At 38.9% G+C, this 15,641-nt stretch overlaps 1 pseudogene; it reads right to left on the bottom strand.

Annotated features, from left to right (window-relative positions):
• Positions 1-2,298: 2,298 nt before the first annotated feature.
• LOC147634691 (uncharacterized) overlaps positions 2,299-15,641 on the bottom strand; it is a 51,484-nt pseudogene continuing 38,141 nt past the window's right edge.

The raw sequence follows: 15,641 nt of genomic DNA, 5'->3' as shown, positions 1-15,641 counted from the left end.
AATCACGTGGGTTGTGACCACAAACAACATGCAATGAACGTGAATTTGGAATAGCTTCATAGTTTCACTTAACCTCCCTATTCACATCCCCTACTTTAATCTCCCAAAACACATGGGCAACTTCCCTTTCCTTGGAGAGATAAGATGATTCAGACAAGTTGGCCTTTAAGAAGGATACTATATCTTCTATGAAAATTAGAGTTGCACCATCTTTCTTTAATTGTTCAAGCATCAATGTTCTTTTTACAACAGCACTAGTCCCATCATGCTCTGCTTTTCCATGACCACTTGCCAAGAAGTTCCACATCATCTCCATGCTTATCATTTCCATTGGAATTCACGGTACATCCTACAAGAAGCTAATTAACCTAATAACATACTAAGCACATACTAATGACATGATTAAGTAGTGTATGCATTAGACTAAAGCTTAATTAGGTTACAAGATTAAGACTTATACTCATGAAGAGGCTTGAGATGTGTGCAAGAAGTACTTGTACTTCCATTGCTTGAAAATAACCCCTTTTATATGGGTAGAGTACATCTTTGCTTGGTTCTTTCATGTGGGATAATCCACTTTTGCCATATGGCTTCCTCCTCACTACTCACTCCCTGCCTCTACATGTGCTCTATGACACCAAACTTGTTAGCACCCCCCCTTGGTGCCATATCTCTGGGCTACTCAAGGTGGTCAAATGTGAGTTACAAAAGTCATTACCCCTCTTGGGTGCTCAACTGGCTACTCTTAGGTTGTCGGGTATGAGTTACAACAATCATTACCTCCCATGGGTGCTTAACTGGCTACTCTCAGCAGGTGGTCAGGTCGATACACACAACAAACAAGATGATAAGATGGGTTTCTATTCATATGGTGAGCCCTCTTTTACAACAAATAGCTAGGGCAATGGTGGTGGTTGCCTCCTTGCTCTTTAGAAGAGCTGATCTCTGGGGTTCTCTTCATATACTTGGTGGTCAAAGTAGTCCCTAGAAAGTTGCCTTCGCTTTTCTTCAATCTGCAATCTTGTTCTTTGTGCTCGAACTTGTTGCAGAAGTTACACTTTGGCTTGTCTTTGAACCTGCATTCATTTTGAAAGTGCCCTTTCCTGCCACAGTTATGACACTTCAAATTGCTTTTGTTGAACTAAGCACTAATCTCTACAAGTAGCAGTCTACCATGAGTTATGAGTGTAAGCTATCACCCTCCTCCAAAAGAAAGGTATGGGTGGCTCTATTAACATAGCAACTCTCTCAACAGGATCTCCTAGTGGAAATGCAAACCTACATTATTTGTCCTTTCTAAATGTGGGATCAATATGGATCATGCTTGGACTGACAACCGAGCATTTTGCCTATCGACTGCAAGCTGCATAATCCTGTCACTTTCAAAAGATCATGTTGTATTGTCACCCGTGTTGTTCATGCTGGAATAATTGCCTGCAAGTTGCCTATTCAACTAGCAGTCTTTCAGACTGCTGCCTGCATACATAGTCCTTACAACATTTTAGTGTTCTTTGGGCAACAGTGTTAGTGCTACAAAATTCATAATCAAAGTGCAACTTTCACATTCCTAAAAGCTCTCCACAGCATAGTCAACCAACCCTTTACTCCTACTCACACGCAAGCAAGATCTTTCAATAGATTGCAGCTGACTACCTACCTTCATAATTGCACACATGTTTGTCATCTTGAAAAAGCATGCACAAGTACATCCACCATACCATACTACCATAGAAATTGTATGCCTCGTCCGATCCACCTCACCATGCACTATGTCCGACTCGGCCACATCAAATTACCATGACAGTAGCATGATCCACCACATCATGAAGCAAAAAGAGAGATACTATCATGAAAACAGACAGCCTGCCACATGCTACCATGGTAGTAGCATGATCCACCGTATCTGTAGCCAAAAGAAAATACATGCCCCCATCAGATATACTCATTATAAAAAAAGGCCATGCTTGCAAGAAAGGAGAAAACATTATGAAAAAGGCCATGCATGGCAACATGCCCAATCAGGTGGATAAAAAAGGCCATGCATGACAGCATGCCCTATAAGGATGCTCATCATATGCATGGGCAGTACTTACTGTGGCTGCACTCATAATTGACATAGGCCTCGTTAGAGGTTTCATGTCCATTAAAATCCATCTCTGCAGGAGGGTTACGACTGAACACGTACCTTGATTACCCTTGGTAGAAAGGGATGAAGACAGAGGGTTATGTTATGATTCATATTCAATTGTTTATATAGCAATCATACTCAAAGATTTTAAAAGGCTGCTTTTCTTTCTGGGAAGCATCCTCGCTTCAGTATGGATCTTCAGACACCTCCAACTCGCATAAAAATAGGCCAGGTGACTGTACGAATTTCCTCACCCCATGCAGCTCTGAAGGCATCCTGCCGGCTCTCATCCAACAGCTCCACTCCCTGCCTCCTAGCGCACTGCAGCACCGACATGGATCCCAGGTAAGCCAGGAAGCCATCCCCTCGCATCTCCTTAGACTCGAAGCGGACGGGTCCTGTTCCATCAATGCCGTCCAGCACACGCTTGAAAGGAAAGGGCAGGTTCCTGTACTCGTCGTCCACTGTGCGCCTGGCAGGCTCCCAGAAAGACCCCGATTCCCTGTAGAATTCCCAGAACACAGCATCCACCTCGCTGCTCACGGAGGGCTCCGTGTAGCCAGGACACCCCCCGGCTTTCTCAGTACATGCTTGGTCTGGCCATAGAAGTAGTCAAGGTCGAACCAATGGAGAGCCTGGGCCACGGACACCAGGTCCACCAAACCTTTCCCTCCCACGATCCTCTCCAGTTCTTCCTCCGTCATCTAAGCAGGCGTCCAAACGTACGTCAGGTTCTCCCTACCCTGTGCATACTTGAGCTGGACATCGCTCAGATCAGTTGCGCTTTGCGACCTGCCAAAGAAGACGAATAGGATCTGAGACAGAGAGGGGGGGGGGGGGGGGGGGGGGGGGGGGGGCGCATATTAGAGACTCACCGCTACTGCTGCCTGGCCGCTGCCGGTGCCAACATCCCAAGCTCGCTCATGGTGAGAGGTAAGGGAGGCAAGGAAGGAGACGAGGGAGGGAGGGTAATCAGGCCTTGCTGCCGCGTACAGGCCCGCCATAACTACGCACAGCTCTGCCACCCCCGCCTTTTGTGTGTGAGAGAATACCTGATTGGATCTCCTCTGTTATTTATGATTTTACTTATAAAAAATAAAACTAATTTTAAGTTGCAAATGACTCTTTCAAATCATCTCACCCATCTGAATATACTAGTACTCAACTTGCACGTTGCTGGTCAATCTGAATACAAAGAGTCAATACAAAAGATTTTTTCTTCTTATTTTTTAGAAATCCAAGATTTCTTTTCTCTCTCCTCTCCTTGTGTCCATGGTTAATATGTAATAGATATTAGCAAATTACTTTTGCCAATTATGACACCACCAATAAGAAAGGGTAGTTTAATTATTTACGAGACAAGAATGTTTTAAACATCACAAAATCTATGCATATACTTTTTTTTTCACATGCTTTTTTGCAATGTGTTTAGCCTACAAGTGTTGCATTGCAAGAGATGTCATCTTTTGGACTTGCACCTCTAGAATGTGGTGAACCCACTAGGACTTTTGCGCTCTTGGCGTTCTCACTTAACCAACCCGCCACAATGCATGTGAGATGCACATGCTTGTTAAAGGGACTCAAAGGAGAAAGATAATTTGAATATTTCCAAATAGATAGACCTACACTTTGTTCATAATAAGGAAGTTCATGAAGTAAAGTAAGGGTGGAGGATATTTTACAGTTTTTGTTTTTGAAAATTTTAGATTTGGTGTAGATAGGTTTTGGTGTAAACACATGGCAAGACACTTTTTGATTAGTATGTAAACACATGGCAAGACACTTTTTTATAAATGGGTATTTGGCAACTTGTTTTATTACTAAGAAATCAATTTATGATCATTATTAGGCAATCAACCATCATTTCAAGTGTGTGAAAAAGACACAAAGCCTCTTGTCAATTCATCATGTCATAATAAATGTAAGTAGTTAGAAACTTGTGACCCTAAAGAAAGAGAAACAAAAGGTGAAGGGCATTGAATAAAATATGTTGACCATGGTGCTTTAACTATAAAAAAAGTTCACATAACAACCACCCACTCTTCATTAGGCATTGAATAAAATATGTTGACCATGGTGCTTTAACTATAAAAAAAGTTCACATAACAACCACCCACTCTTCATTAGGCATTGAATAAAATATCTTGACCATGGTGCTTTAACTATTAAAAAAATTCACATCATTATAACCTGCTTAGGGGATGGCCAATAAAGGCAAGTCCTTAAACCTATCTTTTACAAAGACAAACCAATGACATGTTTGGGCATGTCATGAAAGGTCACAGTGTCCACTTATAAACATGGAAGTCTTGAGATTATATCATTTTTTAATCTTGCACACAAATTACAAGGAGATTTAACATGTTTTTAATGTTTTAGTAATGTGCAAGAGACCATTTATAGCCTCCTTGCGAGGTTGCACATGCACTTGGCCTATTCGCTTGTTCTTTTTATGTTTTACTTGTATGTAAGAGACCATTTAAAGCTTCCCTACCATGGTTTGTGTTTTAATTGTGTGTGTAGGTGAATAGTTATGGCTTCTCTACCATGGCTACATGCTTGATTTTGTATGGCTAGCATGCCCATGTTTAAAGCATCTTAACCATCAAATACATGTAAAATTTCTAAATACCTATAAAAAAGTATACATTAATTGTACAAAACACTTGGTTTTTACCTCTTTCTATAGATTTTGTAGGGCCCATCAAAACCCTACATGGCTCTATTGCTATCAAAATGTAACATATGCACAAACAAAAGCTTGTTCTTTTTTTGTATCAATTGTGTGTTTTGGGCTCCATGGAGCCTTATGTCAATGCAAGTACACAGTTTGTGCAGGTGGTGATACCAACCAGGGATGTTTAGCTTCATTACATACTTTCACAGGCGTCACATAGCTTTGGGAGGAGTCAGCAATTTTCCCAAAATAGCTTGAGGTAAGCAATATGGGGGTGTCTAATGGGCCCTTGCAAAGCGTCTAATGGGCCCTTGCAAAGAGTGTGGTGTGAAGAAACTAGCTTGTTGTCTTCAAAGAAACAAGACAGGAAAGAGTATTACTGTAAAGATTTTTGAATATGTGGAGACATTTGACAAGCAGGGAAATAAGAAGAAGAGAAAAGATCTTGTATGTAAAGAATTGCAATGTCACAAGTTTCTTCTATTGTTGAAGAGCAAGCTCAAGTTTTTCATCACACACAACTACCTTGCATGTTGGCAAGGTCTACAGTTCAAGGAGTGTATTCTTAAGTTCCCTGCTCATGTGGTTGTGTCAGTAGTACTGGACTTTGCAGAGAACTATGCCTTTAAGGAGAAAAATGAAATTCAGAGTATGCACTAGATTCTACACCACATGTGACAATATAGGTCCACATTTCTTACTATCACCAGCACCTTCTACATTTCAGATGATAGAGTCCATGACACACTCTTTGTTCAGCACTATTTCTTATTGCATGCAAAGTGGTTACAAGAACACGGGAATACACCCAAACGGCATTGGGTGTGGTCAAATGGGGCTCCCAAGACTTGTAGACCCTTTTACTTTGTTACAAGGTATGCTAGAATTGTTGAGAAGTGTGGTTCCATAGAACACATGTAGAGGCAAGGAGTGAGTAGGTGAGGAGGAAGCCATATGGCAAAAGTGGATTATCCCACATGCAAAAACCAAGCAAAGATATACTCTACCCATATAAAAGGGGTTATTTTCAAGCAATGGAAGTACAAGCACTTGCACACATCTCAAGCCTCTTCATGAGTACAAGTCTTAATCTTGTAACCTAATTGAGCTTGAGTCAAATGCATACACTCTCATCATTATGAGTGCACTTAGGCACCATCCATCGTAGGTTTATCTTAATCATGTGTCATTAATATGTGCTTAATGTGTCATTAGGCTAATTAGCTTCTTGTAGGAGGTACCATGAATTCCAACATGGTATCAAAGCCTCCCTCTCTCATTAGAGCTTCTCCTAATCACTTCATTTAGTTAATCTCAGCTCATGAGTATGTTTAAGTTACTAATCACCCACTAATATCAAGCTTATCCTTCTCTTCTACTTGTGGTCCAAAATTGCAAGAGCTTATTCTCCTCAATCAAGCCACCATTTCTCTTAAAATTTTAGAAGCACATTACCCATCCCTAGGTGATTCTATTCCTCAGAGAAATTAGGCAGATTTTTGCTACACAACCCAAAAACGACGCTAGAATGCCGACTAGTCTTTTTTTGTCTGCGGCTACTCAAAATTAGTCTAAGCCCCTTTAGGGATAGCTTAGCAGTGGTGTAAGCTTCCTACAAATGAAGTCTTGGCCCATTTCATCCACAGACGCGACCACAACAAGCAAAATAATAGGTGATAGTAGTTTGTGTTTTTCACTCATTTTTTGAAGATTTGACCTAATTCTTTTTCTCATAAGGCTCTTGCTCTCATCTAGGGCAACACCCTCATGTAAAAATCCCCTTTAATGGTTGCTTCTACATGCCCAATTTGATCCTCCAAGATCAACCTTGCTAATCATTGAGTTTTAGTCTTAATCACTATTATTAAAGGATCATTAGCAATAAATTGGATGCATTGAAGGTACAATTGAGCGATTAAGGCTGCATTTAGCATGTTTACACATCAAAAGCACTACGTTTGCATTGGGGCTACCATTAGGAAGCTCTAGAAGCAAAAAATTAGAATTTGGAAGCACACGCACACCTCACATTTCATTATGTTTAAAGCATCCACACTTGCCAAGTTGTACGAGAATAGACATTACCAATTGAAGCATCATAAGCTCATTGGTAAGACCTTATCATTATGGCAACATCAATAAGCATCGCTTCGCATCTAGAGAAGTTCAATGGGGAATGGTTCCACACCTGGGCTACACAGATGAAGTACCTTCGGATGCATAAGAAATTGTGGAAAGTCACTAAGGAAAATATGCCGAATGCACCAAGTGAAGGGTGGATTGAAAAATATGAGCAACCATTGTCACTCATTGGTTTACATCTTCACGCAAGGCTTATCACACTCTATGGAACACGCAAAAGATGCATGGGATACATTAAATCTCTTGTTTTGGAGCTAAGGCAAAGAACCAAGAAATTCACTTGAAGATTGAGTTCTATGGTCAAAAAATTAACTTTAATGAATCTTTGGCTCATTTTGTCAGTAAAATGAAAAGCATCATGACCCAGTTAGATGACCCAGTTAGATGGTATAGATACTAGGATTGGAGATAAAGATGCAGTTGCAATAATCTTAAAAAGCATGCCAAAGGAATACAATGCACCTGTCATCACAACCTTGAAGAATCTACCAGAGCCAACATTTGATGGATGTGTCTCCTCTCTTTTGGAGAAGGAGAGAGAATTAAAAGGAAGCAATCCTAGCACTGTTGAGAGCATGCATTGTTCAACAAAAGCAATTTGAAGTGTCATAACTGTGGCAGGAAAGGGCACTTTCAAAATGAATGCAGGTTCAAAGACAAGCCAAAGTGTAACTTCTGCAAACAAGTTCGAGCACAAAGAACAAGATTGCAGATTGAAGAAAAGCGAAGGCAATTTTCTGGGGACTACTTTGACCACCAAGTGTAACTTCTGCAACAAGTTCAAGCACATTAAAGAACAAGATTGCAGATTGAAGAAAGGCGAAGGCAACTTTCTAGGGACTACTTTGACCACCAAGTATATGAAGAGAACCCCAGAGATCAGCTCTTCTAAAGAGCAAGGAGGCAACCACCACCATTGCCCTAGCTATCTGTTGTAAAAGAGGGCTCACCATATGAATAGAAACCCATCTTATCATCTCTGTTTGTTGTGTGTATCGACATGACCACCTGCTGAGAGTAGCCAGTTAAGCACCCATGGGAGGTAATGATTGTTGTAACTCATACCCGACAACCTAAGAGTAGCCAGTTGAGCACCCAAGAGGGGTAATGACTTTTGTAACTCACATCTGACCACCTTGAGTAGCCCAGAGATATGGCACCAAGGGGGGGTGTTAACAAGTTTGGTGCCATAGAGCACATGTAGAGGCAGGGAGTGAGTAGGTGACAAGGAAGCCAAATGGCAAAAGTGGATTACCCCACATGAAAGAACCAAGCAAAGATGTACTCTACCCATATAAAAGGGGTTATTTTCAAGCAAATATGTACTCTACCCATATAAAAGGGGTTATTTTCAAGCAATGGAAGTACAAGCACTTGCACACATCTCAAGCCTCTTCATGAGTACAAGTCTTAATCTTGTAACCTAATTAAGCTTTAGTCTAATGCATACACTCATCATTATGAGTGCACTTAGGCACCATCCATCGTAGGTTTAACTTAATCATGTCATTAGTATGTGCTTAGTGTGTTATTAGGCTAATTAGCTTCTTGTAGGATGTACCGTGAATTCCAATGGGAATGATAGGCATGGAGATGATGTGGAACTTCTTGGCAAGTGGTCAAGCCTCTTCATGAGTACAAGTATTAATCTTGTAACCTAATTAAGCTTTAGTCTAATGCATACACTCATCATTATGAGTGTACTTAGGCACCATCCACCGTAGGTTTAACTTAATCATGTCATTAGTATGTGCTTAGGCTAATTAGCTTCTTGTAGGATGTACCGTGAATTCCAATGGGAATGATAGGCATGGAGAATGATGTGGAACTTCTTGGCAAGTGGTCATGGAAAAGGAGAGCATGATGGGACTAGTGTTGTTGTAAAAAGAACATTGATGCTTGAACAATTAAAGAAAGATGGTGCAACTCTAATTTCCACAGAAGATGTAGTATCCTTCTTAAAGGCCAACTTGTCTGAATCATCTTATCCCTCCAAGGAAAGGGAAGTTGCCCATGTGTTTTGGGAGATTAAAGTAGGGGATGTAAATAGGGAGGTTAAGTGAAACTATGAAGCTATTCCAAATTCACGTTCACTGCATGTTGTTTGTGGTCACAACCCATGTGATTCTACATGTCTTGCAACAAGATAACTTTCGTGCTTTTGTGCTGCATGCATGCATGGGTAATGTAACAAATGTGCCAACAAACAACATGTGAAATCTTGGGATTATCACACTCTAGTGCCCTTAATGGATTCAAGTGATGCTATAAATGATGAAGATGCATATGACAAAGGTATATATGAAGAAGCAACTTACAAAGGAGAGCATGATGGGGCTAGTGCTGTTGTGAAAAGAACATTGATGCTTGAACAATTAAAGAAAGGTGGCACAACTCTAAAGTGCACAGCAGATGTAGTGTCCTTCTTAAAGGCAAACTTGTCTGAATCATCCTATCCTTCCAAGGAAAGGGAAGTTGCCCGTGTGTTTTGGGAGATCAAAGTAGGGGATGTGAACAGGGAGGTTAAGTGAAACTATGAAGCTATAAGACAAATTTAGGAATTTTGGGAATTATTCAAGTCCCATTTCTTATAGGATTGGTTGGAAACTCGGTATTTTTGTGTAGTTTGAGCTAACATCTATTTGTTGGTGCACTCTTTGTGCCAATAGATTATATCTTGACACAACTATTTGGCGTATTTGTTTGTAGTTGTATAGATACATACGTGACACTAAACTTAATTGAGATTATACAACACCTTTCATATGAAGAAGATAATGTTAAATACTATCTCCACTTTGAGACATTGAAGTAAAAACATGGGGTTTATTTAATTTGCCAAAAGAATTCTAAATATCATTATAAAAAGGAACCTTAAAAATGAGAGATCTCTAAAGGGTGTGGTGTTAGAAACAACAAAACAAAAAGTAAATCTCAATGACAGTAACAATATGCTAAGTTTACGATTGATCCACAGATAAAAACCCATCTTAGACACTATATCAAGATTATAAATCATGATATATATGCTCAAATTTGAGGGACATTGAAGTAAAAACATGGGATGATAATGCCAAAGAACACTTGTTACATTCAATGAGATTGTTACATTCAAGTTTACAATTTATCCGAAGACAAAAATCCTTCGTCAAGATAATAATTGAGTACAAATTGTATCTCAAACATAGCGTTTTCTCATGTATTGCTCCAATACATACAAAGTTTCTCTATCATAAGCTGCTTCATTTACTAAAGTGTTGCAAGTATACTCCCGTTTGTTCTTTGCATAAATCCAACCAAGTAACCATGCGCTGATTGTTGTCTCCAAAAAACTTTGAAGCTCCTCTATATTTTGATTCCACATCTTTGGAAAAATCAAGTAGGTTCCGGGCATATTCCACATTACATTGTAGAGGGTATCATCAAAAATTAGTGTGTTATTTCCATCCAGGTCATGAAAAATTCTCCATGCTACATCTAAGTTTTTGTGGTATACAAATCGATATCCAATAAGAAGATCCGTCTTTTGACATGCTGCATGCCCTGCTACGACCTTAAACTTTTGATGGTGCCGAGGAAAGCACAACTCAAGAATGCGTCGAGTCCTTTGTAGTCTATTAGTACTCCAGATCCATACCTCAAACCATTGCATACAAAAATCAAGGAAAGTGAATGCATCTTTGCGAATCAAATGCCAAACACTTGTATTCTCTTCCACAAGATGCATATGTTTGGCCCAGTCTGGACATACATCACCATGTTGCATCTCAATGGTCTTAAGTAAAACACCATTGAGTTCAAGTATCAATACTCTTCTTTGTTTCCTTATTGTATCTGGGGGTGGTGGAACTCTTTTGCCTCTAGGTACATAAGTCACCAATGATTGGTGCCACCTCAATAGTAAGTTTTCTGTACACTTGAAATCAAAGCTATATGCTTCAACATATCCTGTTGAAAACAAAATGTTTGGTTAATGTACATTCAAAATTTTGAATAAATATATTATGTGCCAACAACATAAATTCATCCATGATATGGATGGTCTTAAACCTTCATAGACAAATGCTCCAATACCTCATTAGTTCAACCAAAAAAATAAAAGAGCGAGTATATTGTCAATGCTAAATTTCATCAAATTTATTGAATATGATGTATAAAAAATTTTCACTATTGAGATAATTGAGTCTATCCAAATTAAATTATTATGATATTCATAGCCTTACACCTTGACAAGGCAATATATTCAATAAAAAACAAACACATCTTTATTGCAATCGAATTGCAAATATTGACAAAAGAGATAATCAAATGACAGTAAGTTTGAAGGCATTTGATTTCTTGATACAATAGTGTAAAGATTTGGCTCGTACAATCCAAAAACTAAACCCATCTAAGTACATTGTTTTGGCCAAAGCTTAAGTCTATCTTATGGGCTTTTAGGTACAAAATGGCTCCAAACATTCTGCACCCAACAAGTCTTGATATTTGTACAGATCTCATACTTCAAACTGCACGTTTAGACCTCAGAAATGGTTTCCTTCGACCTGCACAGCAATAACTAGTTTGGGTTAGGTTGGAATCTGATTATACTGTCACTCAATGTTTAATGAAACCAGACATTATCCTACCCATAAGCTCAAGTAAGCCTTTTGTAGCCTTGATATGTATGCTTTTGCTGCAACTCCACTTATGAGATGACCACGATCATATCCCAAGCGAGTAGCATAAGCAATAGCGTGTTGATCACTCAAAATCCTTCTTTTGTAACACACTTTTAACAAGCTTAGCTGGTCTTTGGATAGTAATGGTACTCCAGCTTTGGATGCCAACATTGCTAGATCCTTGCTTATAGATTCTACTTCTCTTTTTTCCCCTCTTGATTGGACATACTTTAGCTTATCACCATATAATGGTAAGTGTGAAGATGCAGAAGATGAGTTTTCCACTTCTTCTCGCAAAAATAGGGAGGTGAATTGAAGCCATTCTTCCAGTACATCTTGAAAATCGATAAATAAATTATGGCCATGTGTGATAGGAGATTGACCTAGCCGATTAAGCAAAATAATAGACCTAATGTCATTTGTATTATTTAGATTTAAAAGGTAGGGTAGAAGGTCATTGCACAGTACGTAGTCGTGCCCTCCTTGAAAACTTTCAGGGAAGAGACAGTTGTCTTTTGGATTAACACATCCCTTGAAAGGGCTATCATCAATAAGCAATGTATTCTTCTTATTGCAAATATCTTGGAACTGATTCCAAACCTTGAGTAAAGGTTTAAACATAGCCTCAACAGTAGGCTTATCTGGCCTATACACTTTTCGAAGATTATGGATATAACATTCTTCTTGTCCCCACACCATAAAGAAATGATATTTCTTATGTGCATACTGTTCAAGAGTGTTTACATAGGCACAAACATTCTTGTGTAGCATGGTGGACCAAATACCAACATGAAAGTACTGGCAAATCTCATCCAAAAATTCAAAACACCCGGGGCGAATAACAACTGTGGTGCGACCAATATCAATTCGAATACAATTTGTTTGTGGATGCCTCTTCTCTTCCTTGTTGAGTAAAACTCCATTAAGATCAAGTATAAGTGCATGTTTCTTTATGGTGATTGCACGAGGAATATTTTCTGCATACAATACAGAAGAATGATAACACTTTAATGTGTTTACATACTTAACAATATTAAAACAAGTGATCCTATATTATCAATGAGAGCTAATTACAACAAAACATCCACAAGTTTACTTTCGTTTCATGCTCCCATATTCATCTATGACGATGGCTCCTAGACGTGATTGCATTTCCCTATTGATTGGTGAAGATTGAAATACTAATCTATCTCCATCTCTCTCAAAAGAATATAAACTTCCTAGAGGCCTACTTTTTTGTGTATCGGAACGTAGCTCCTCAACACGTTGCTCTATTTCTTGCGTACTTAACTTGTGATTGTTAGAAGCAGCTATACCTGCAAAAACAACTCTCGCTGAGAAACATACTTTTTAACACACAAAATTGCTGAATAAATCATCTTAAATAACATCCTATTGAAAAAGATATACCTTTAGTTTTCTTGGCACCCTCTGCCACCACAGAGTCCTTGATTTCAACTATTCTCTCTTTATTCGTAGCATATGTAGCCTCATCAATTTCTTCAACACCCTCTGCCACCACAGAGTCCTTGATTTCAACTATTTTCCCTTTATTTGTAGCATATGTAGCCTCATCCATTTGTTCAACAATCTCTTCTTGTCTCTCCTTGGTTGCAGAAGTGTCTTGAAGCTCTTCATTGACTTTATCTTTATTCTGACTAACCTCAACATTAACTTTCAAATTAGGAATGTCCTTAGTCTCTTTAGTCCTATCACTTGAAGGCCTTGAAGATGTTTGCAAAGCTGAATCATTGATGTGATCTACCTCCACCATGTTGTCTTCATTATTTCTAGCATTTAAATCATGAGAGTTGATCTCTCTAGTAGGGCTTTCATGATGATGTTCTAGTTGAGCAATGTTATCTTCGTCTTTCCCTTCTTTGTATATATCTGTAAGATTAAAATAAAATGCTATTACTTTTAGGATTTAAATAATACAACAAGGCTAATACAATACTAGTCATTTTTATATCTACACATATACTTTGTATCCAAACTTAGATTACTAAACTTCGACTGATGTACCATAATGAATTAGGAACCATAACATAAGAGTCAAACTTGACTTTGAGCCTCACTTACAAGGGCAACGTAAAGATTGCTCAACTTGAGATTGTGCCTTGTGTTGGAAGACATCCCCAAGGTTGGACATAAGTGGAGGTACGGTTGAAACTTAAGTTTGAGACTCACCGCTACACTAGGATATGGAGTAAGTGTAATTTCTTAATAGTAAGTGTGCGTCATCATTTGTATTAGGCTCAAACTTAATTTTGAGCCTCACTGCTACACTAGGATATGGAGAAATTTCTTAATAGTAAGTGTGCATCATCATTTGTACTAGACGTTGGCATGAAATAAAGGATAAATAGAATAGAAATATTCACTTTAATAGAAAAATGTTAAAAGTGAATCCAAAAAAGCCAATGTATTAATCAAAAGACAAATTATTATTTCAACAAATCCACACTTTGAACAAAACCTTTGCTAATATTAGTTGTTGATAAGCTCCTTTCAATGATTCGTTGTACATTCATAATAAGCACTATCAATGCACTTTTCTACCTTTCTTTGGTTGAGAGCTTGATGGGCTATGAGCATGGAAAGCCTTGTTGACATCTGTATCCCCAATCTTCTCAACGGCCATAGCAACCCCAACATTTGTAGCTTCCATGGCTTTTGCAGAATCCAATATATCATCACCATTCCCACCTTCATCATCATTTTCATGCCTTCCAATATCTTCAAAATTGTCTTCGGCATCCTCATTGAATAGAGCATCATTCCCTTGGTCCTCTTCATTCCTTTGCCTTGCATCTTCAAAGTCTATAGCATCCCCAACTTCTTTATCATCATCTGTGTCATTTTTGTTGTCAATATCATCACCTTCCTCTTCGTCCTCTGTACTTGGTGGGTCATCAATGTGAAGATTTTGAAGGTTCTCTTTTTCTGCATCATCTAGTGTTTGCTTTTTTGTGCCGCCACTTGCACCACACCACTCTTGCAAGGACGGGTGACCATCTAAAAGAGCAGAGCACTTTGATTCTAATGCCATCGCTTCCAAATCATCTTTGCATAAAGCAATACATCGTCTCTTCTTTAGCAAGCTCTCCTCTAGCACAACTCCACCACAATATATCTCTACAACATAGCTCTGTTCAGGACAAAACCCTGTGATGAGACCATCAATAAAGCCTTTGTCGATGAATTCTCTATTTTGGCCACTAGATCCTGAGATGAATACCTTTTTTGTGAGAACCTTATCAATGGCCTCAAACTTGTCAACCTTGCTGATGAAAAGAATAACAGTTGTAATCTCAACTGTTCCAGATGTCCAGGCATCATCTTTTTGTGTGTGGATCACACCAAATTCATAGTGCACCTTTGTTGACTGGCTAGAAATCCCTTCGATAAGCATTCCAATGGTGATGAAATCAACAAAACACACAAGAATATATTCATATTGTGAGTTTAGTGTGTTCAAAGCAAGTGCCAACTTGGAGAAAAATTCTGACGAGAGCTGCTCCTTTGTACCATGTAGGTCCATGATTGCCAGCTGAAATGGTACATGCTCTTCACTACAGAAGGCTATAATCTTTGTCATATCAAAACCCACCCCCCTAATTTTCCAAGGAATAGACTCTTGTTGAGATACAATACCCATAGATGCTCTATATAGGTGATTCAGTAAAGTTACTACACTTTTTGAAAGTGAAGGATTTTTTTTTGAAGGATTGAGAGCATCCCTAACAAAGGACTGGCTGTAGCTCCTCAATTGATTATACTCATACTCCCCTAGCTTATATGTCTCACACACCTGTTCCCAAGTCATCTTTTCCCTTGTCAGATCAAAATAGAAGGCGGTTATTGCATCTTTGAGAACTCGATCTGTTTTTAGCTTCCAAGCCATCTCCTCCATATCCATTCTTTGATGGGTTTGCTTTCCCTTTTTAAGCAGTATTCTCTTGTCAAGAAGTGATGTTTTGTAAGATTCCTCCCCCAACCCCTTTTTGATGTCTAGTATATTCCCCTGTAA

Source organism: Cibotium barometz, chromosome 10 (assembly GCF_041138505.1).
Source record: "Cibotium barometz isolate CiBa-2024 chromosome 10, ASM4113850v1, whole genome shotgun sequence".
Classification (NCBI taxonomy): domain Eukaryota; kingdom Viridiplantae; phylum Streptophyta; class Polypodiopsida; order Cyatheales; family Cibotiaceae; genus Cibotium; species Cibotium barometz.
The sequence above is the reverse complement of the archived record's forward strand: the minus strand, read 5'-3'. Positions and strand labels throughout refer to the sequence as shown.